Below are 7084 nucleotides of genomic sequence, written 5' to 3'. Positions count from 1 at the left end.
TTAGGTCTTTATTCTCTGGAGCGCAGAAGGTTAAGGGGGGACTTGATAGAGGTCTTTAAAATGATGAGAGGGATAGACAGAGTTAATGTGATCAAGCTTTTCCCTTTGAGAATAGGGAAGATTCAAACAAGAGGGCATGACTTCAGAATTAAGGGACAGAAGTTTAGGGGTAACATGAGGGGGAACTTCTTTACTCAGAGAGTGGTAGCGGTGTGGAATGAGCTTCCAGTGGAAGTGGTGGCGGCAGGTTCGTTGGTATCATTTAAGAATAAATTGGATAGGCATATGGATGAGAAGGGAATGGAGGGTTATGGTATGAGTGCAGGCAGGTGGGACTAAGGGAAAAAAAATGTTCGGCGCGGACTTGTAGGACCGAGATGGCCTGTTTCCGTGCTGTAATTGTTATATGGTTATATGGTTAAAGTCAGCATGGATTTATGAAAGGTAAATAATTTCTGATGAATCTTATAGAATTCATCGAGGATGTAACTAGTAGAGTGGATAAGGGAGAACCAGTGGATGTGTTAAAGCTGGACTTTCAGAAGGCTTTCGACAAGGTCCCACATAAGAGATTAGTATGCAAACTAAACGCACACTGTATTGGGGGTTCAGTTTTGATGTGGATAGAGATCTGGCTGGCAGACAGGAAGCAAAGAGCAGGAGTAAACGGGTCCTTTTCACAATGGCAGTCGGTGATTAGTGGGGTACCGCAGGGCTCAGTGCTGGGACCCCAGCTATTTACTATATATATTAATGATTTGGACGAGGGAATTTAATGCAACATCTCCCAGTTTGCGGATGATACGTAGCTGGGGGGCAGTGTTAGCTGTGAGGAGGATGCTAGGAGACTGCAAGGTGACTTGGATAGGCTGGGTGAGTGGGCAAATGTATGACAGATGCAGTATAATGTGGATACATGTGAGGTTATCCACTTTGGTGGCAAAAAGAGGAAAGTAGACTATTATCTGTATGGTGGCCGATTAGGAAAAGGGGAGATGCAACGAGACCTGGGTGCCATGGTACACCAGTCATTAAAAGTAGGCATGCAGGTGCAGCAGGCAGTGAAGACAGCGAATGGTACGTTAGCATTCATAGTAAACGGATTGTCAGGACTTTCATATGAAGAAAGACTGGACAGACTCGGCTTGTACTCGCTAGAATTTAAAAGATTGAGGGGGGATCTTATAGAAACTTATAGGCTGGACAGGCTAGATGCAGGAAGATTGTTCCCGATGTTGGGGAAGTATAGACCAAGGGGTCACAGTTTAAGGATAAGGGGGAAATATTTTAGGACCGAGACGAGGGAAACATTGTGCATACAGAGAGTGGTGAATCTCTGGAATTTTCTGTCACGGAACGTAGTTGAGGCCAGTTCATTGGCTATATTTAAGAGGGAGTTAGACGTGGCCCTTGTGGCTAAAGGGATCTCTTAACCTATTGGATGATCAGCCATGATCATATTGTGTGGCGTTGCAGGCTCGAAGGGCCGAATGGCCTACTCCTGCACTTATTTTCTATGTTTCTATGTTTCTATGTGTATTAATGTCCAATGGGCCTCACCTCGTTAGTCATGAAATGCTTTGAGAGGCTGGTGAAGAAACCTGCATCTTGACAGCGAGAAGGGGGACTACGTGAGGATGCTGTACGTAGATTTGAGTTCCGCCTTCAACACGATAGTCCCCACCAGACTGGCCGAGAAGCTACTGGAATTAGAGCTCTATACCCCCCTGTGTGCCTTGGCCCTGGAAATTCTCACCGCTAGGCCCCATGTAGTCAAGATGGGAGGGAATACATCGAAGTCCCTCACCCTGAACACTGGATCGCCCCAGGGTTGCGTCCTCGGCCCCCTGGGGTACACCCTGTACACACATGACTGTGTGGCTAGGTTCAGCTCCAACTCAATAATCAAGTTTGCTGATGACACTGTGGTGGTGGGCCTGATCTCAGACAACGATGAGAAGGCCTACCGGGAGAAGGTGGCTGATCTGGCACTCTGGTGTTAGGACAACAGCCTCCTCTTGAACATCAAAAAACAAACTAAGGAGCTGATCGTGCACTTTAGGGGGGCACATCATCCAAGGACGTACACACCATAGAGGATAAATGGGGATACTGAGGATAGGGAAAGCTGCTTTAAATACCTGGGAGTCCACATCTCTGAGGATATGACATGGACATCACACGCCGCAGCACTCGTGAGTAAGGCAAGGCAGCGCATTTACCACCTCGTGCATTTGAGGACATTCAGAGCGTCACCGAGGATCCTCCAGTGCTTCTACTCAGCGGCTGTGGAAAGCATCTTGTCCGGAAATATTACAATCTGGTTTGGGAATTGCTCTGCCCAGGACAAGAAGGCTCTGCAGAGAGTAGTGCGTTCGGCCGAACGCACTATGGGAACTTCACTCGCCCCCTGCAGGAACTATACATCAGCAGGTGCAACTCCAGAGCCAGTAAATTCATGGGAGACCCCTTCCACCCCTGCAACGGACTGTTCCAGCTGCTACGGTCAGGCAAACGACTCCGTTGCCATGCTTTGAGAATGGAGAAGTTGAGAAGAAGCTTCTTCCCAGAGGCCATAAGGACTGTAAACTCATATCTCACCAGGGACTAACTTTACTGTACCACTACTGCTTTAAAACAAAATGCTGTTTTTTCTCCTTTCCCTTCCGCCCACAAAATGTAACATGAAAAAGACCATGTGATTGTGTTACATTCTGTCTGTAGTTTCTTTGGTTGTTTGTTTGTTTGTCTTTTTGCACAAAGTCCGCGACCATTGCCACTTTTCATTTCTCTGCAAATCTCGTATGTGTATGTTACCAATAAACTTGTCTTGACTTGACTTGATAAGAGTTAATTTCTCAAGTAAATCCCTGCTTACTTTGTGGATCACCTAAGAACTACAATGCGCGTTTATCTCGCGGACTCGCGAGATTTAAGGGCCGTAATCCAGCAAGTAATTACCCCAAGTGAACATTCCAGGTTCCGAACAAATATCGGACATCCAGCGAATATAATTGCAGACAATACTGCAAGGGAAGAGGCTGTTTCAACGGCCCTTGCAAACACTCTTCAAAAACCGATTGAATTAGCCAGAGCCCTAGATGTAAAACCGAAAAAGGGAGAGAGAATAGATGAATTTTTAGGGCAATTCTCTGAATTATACATGGATCAATTGGGTGTTAAATTATCGAAATGGAGTATATTCCCCGCAATATTATGCCATCGTATTGAATTGCTTTCCCAATAACGTAGCGGAATAAATTAAAACTAATAATTGGACAGAAAACGGTGCTAGTCAAATGTCTAGGGCAGCAAGATATCACCAGAGGGGCATAAAGAAGTAGGAGAGTCCGCAGGCAGTAAATCAAAAAGACTGAGTACGTAATAAGAAAGGAAATGTCAGAATCTGATACTTTACCAAGGAACCCCAGAATAGCAAATTACGGATAGGGAAAACTTAGAGTCCCGGAATATCTAGACCTATATCACAGAGAGATACCTGCCATGGAGCCAGTCCACAAGATAATACGTTTAAGGAGATACGGATCATCAGTAGTGGGCCTGTGTTATACTTCCGGAGGGATTGGGCACTGGAATAAATTGTGCCCAAATAGAGAAAAGAACGAAATATGTTTTCACAGAAGCTACTTCCAAGACCAAAGAGAATGGAGATATGAACGGGATCCGAGAGAGCTCAGAGGGAACAGTCAGGAAATCAAGAATCAAGGGGGCAAATTTCCTTTTCCCAGAATAACTCATTCGACGCCTATGGTCAGCAAAGCTAATAGTGAATGGATGGAAGTCTGACGAAGAACATACAGTTTCCCGAGAAGTAGAAGGTCAAATCTGCATACTCTCAGTGGACTCAGGCGCAACCATGTCATCCTCTCAATCAATTTATAATATCCCAGAATCAAACGAAGTTCAGAACATGTCCGGGTTTCAATGGCAAGTCTGCTAGTATCCCCTCTCTAAGCTAGTCGAAGTAATATATGGAGTAAAGGCAACCAGACACAGATTTGTGATAACCACCGGAGTAGATTGCAATTTGATAACAAGAGATTTCCTCTGTGCATTCCAATGAAGAGTACAATGCGGTGACAGAGATATAATAGTGACCCGCTAGGCGCCTTTATGGCCGTGTTACCTCATAGTGAGCCCTCAATGGTGGTCCTTAGATCTGGTGGACGAATCCCACAACACATGACACTCGCTTACGATAGGAATGGGAAGGATAAACATAGAAACATAGAAACATAGAAAATAGGTACAGGAGGAGGACATAGAAACATAGAAACATAGAAAATAGGTGCAGGAGTAGGACATTCGGCCCTTCGAGCCAGCACCGCCATTAATTGAGATCATGGCTGATCATCCCAAATCAATAACCCGTACCTGCCTTATCCACATATACCTTGATCCCACTAGCCCCCTGGAGCTCTATCTAACTCTCTCTTAAATCCATCCAGTGATTTGGCCTCCACTGCCCTCTGTGGCAGGGAAGTCCACACATTCGCAACTCTCTGGGTGAAAACGTTTTTTCTCACGTCAGTCTTAAATGGCCTCACCTTTATTCGAAGACTGCGGTCCCTGGTTCTGGACTCGCCCAAAATTGGGAACATGTTCCTCGATCTAGCTTGTCCAGTACTTCTATAATTCTATATGTTTCTAAGATGTACTCCCTCATCCTTCAAAACTCCAGTGTATACCAGCCTTTCAATATTTCCTCATGTGACAGTCCCGCCATCCCAGGGGTCTTCTCGTGAGCTTATGCTGCAATGCCTCGACCATAAGGATGGCCTTCCTCAAATTATGAGACCAATTTGTATACAATACTCCAGACGTGGTCTTACCACAGCCCTATACAACTGCAGAAGAATCTCTTTACTCCTTTACTGAAATCGTCTTGTTATGAAGCCCAACATTCCACCAGCTTTCTTCACTGCCTGTTGTACCTGCAGGACAACTTTCAGTGACTGGTGTACAAGGTCACCCAGGCTGCACACAAACATAACCCCATTGAGATAATAATCTGCCCCCTTGTATTTGCCGCCAAAGTGGATAACCTCACATTTATCTATATTGTACTGCATCTGCCACGCATCTGCTTACTCACTCAACCTGTCCAGGCCACCATGCAACCGCCTAACATTCACTTCACAGTTCATACGGCCACCCATCTTTGCGTCATCCGCAAACGTGCTAGTGTTGCTCCTAATTCCTTCTTCCAAATCATTAATATATATGATAAATATTTGCATCCCAATACCGAGCCTTGCGCACCTTACTCGCCACTGCATGTCATTCTGAAATGGTCCCGTTTCTAAGAGTGACTACGCTTTGCTTCCTGTCTGCCAATCAGTTTTCAATCCATGTCAACACCCAACCCCCATACCATGTGCTCTCATGTTGGTCACCAGTCTCCCGTGCGGGACCTCATCAAAGGTTTTCTGAAAGTATATATACACACCATCCACTGGTTTCCCTTCATCCATTTTATTTGTCACATCTTCAAAAAAATCCAGAAGTTTAGTCAAGTATGATTTCTCTTTCATATTTGACTTGGACTAATCATTTTACTGCTATCCAAATGTCCCATTATTGCATCTTTAATAATTGACTCCAGCATCTTTCCCACCACCGAAGTCAGGCAAACATGTCTGTAATTCCCCGTTTCCTCTTTCGCTCCTTTCTTGAAAAGTGGGACAAACTTAGCTATCCTCCAATCTGCAGGGACTGATTCTGAATCTTTTGAACATTGGAAAAAGATCACCAATTGGCCCGCTATTTCTAGAGCCACTTCCCTGAGGACGCTGGGATGCAGACCACCCGGCCCAGGGGATATATAATCCTTCAGTCCCATTAGTTTACCCAATAATATTTCTCGCCTTATGAGAATTTATTTCAGTTCTCTAACCCCTTAGACCCTCTATCCTCCAGTACTTCTGGGAGATTGTTTATGTCTTCCTTAGCGAAGACAGTTTCGAAGAAACTGCACAACTCTTCTGCCATTTCCTTGTTACCCATACTAATATTACCGTGTCAGCCTTTAAGGGACCCACATTTGACTTTGCTACTCTTTTTACCTTAACATATCTAAAGAAACATTTACTGTCCCTCTTTATGTCCCTGGCCAGCTTCCCCTCAATTAGAGAACATGGTATTGGGGGTAGGGCGTTGACATGGATAGAATATTGGTTTGTAGACAGGAAGCAAAGAGTAGGAGTGAACGGGTCATTTTCAGAATTGCAGGCAGTAGCGAGTGGAGTGCTGCAAGGCTCGGTATTGGGGCCGTAACTGTTTACCATATATATTCGTGATTTGGAAGAGGGAATTAGAAGCAACACTAGCAAGTTTGCGGATGAAACACAGCTGTATAGCAGTGTGAACTGTGAAGAGGATGTTAGGAGTTGCAGGGTGACCTGGACAGTGTAAGTGAGTGGGCAGATGCGTTGCAGATGCAGTCTAATATAGATAAATGTGAGGTTATCCACTTTAGCGGCAAAAACTAGGGGGCAATAATTATCTCAATGGGGTTAGGTTAAGGGGGAGGTGCAGCGAGACCTGGGCGTCCTTGTGCACCAGTCACGGACAGTTGGCTTACAGGTACAGCAGGCAGTGAAGATAGCTATTTACATGTTGGCCTTAATATCAAGGGGATTTCAGTGTAGGAGTAAAGAGTTGTATAAGCAGTTGTATAAGGAACTGGTAAGACCACATCTGGAGTATTGTGTAGAGTTTTGGTCTAATTTGAGGAAGGACATCCTTGTAATTGAGGCAGTGCAGTGTAGGTTCGCAACATTGATCCCTGGGATGGCGGGACTGTCATATGATGAATGATTTCAAAGACTAGGATTGTATTCACTTGAGTTTAGAAGGATGATGGGGATCTTATAGAAACACATACAAATTATAAAAGTACTCGGCAAGCTGGATGCTGAAAAATGTTCCCAATGTTGGGCGAGTCGAGAACCAGTGGCCACAGTCTTAGAGTAAAGGGGAAGCCATTTAAGACTGAAGTGACAAAAAAACGTTTTCACGCACAGGATTGTGCATTTGTGGAATTCCCTGCCCCAGAGGGCAG

At 44.9% G+C, this 7084-nt stretch overlaps 1 long non-coding RNA gene across 1 annotated transcript; it reads left to right on the top strand.

The window, feature by feature from the left end:
• Positions 1–984: 984 nt before the first annotated feature.
• Positions 985–6651, top strand: LOC116967795. Its single transcript, XR_004410323.1, has 2 exons — positions 985–1049; positions 6607–6651. It is a non-coding gene; the product is annotated as an uncharacterized LOC116967795 (long non-coding RNA).
• The last annotated feature ends 433 nt before the right edge of the window (positions 6652–7084 follow it).

Source organism: Amblyraja radiata, chromosome 41 (assembly GCF_010909765.2).
Source record: "Amblyraja radiata isolate CabotCenter1 chromosome 41, sAmbRad1.1.pri, whole genome shotgun sequence".
Lineage (NCBI taxonomy): Eukaryota > Metazoa > Chordata > Chondrichthyes > Rajiformes > Rajidae > Amblyraja > Amblyraja radiata.
The sequence above is the reverse complement of the archived record's forward strand: the minus strand, read 5'-3'. Positions and strand labels throughout refer to the sequence as shown.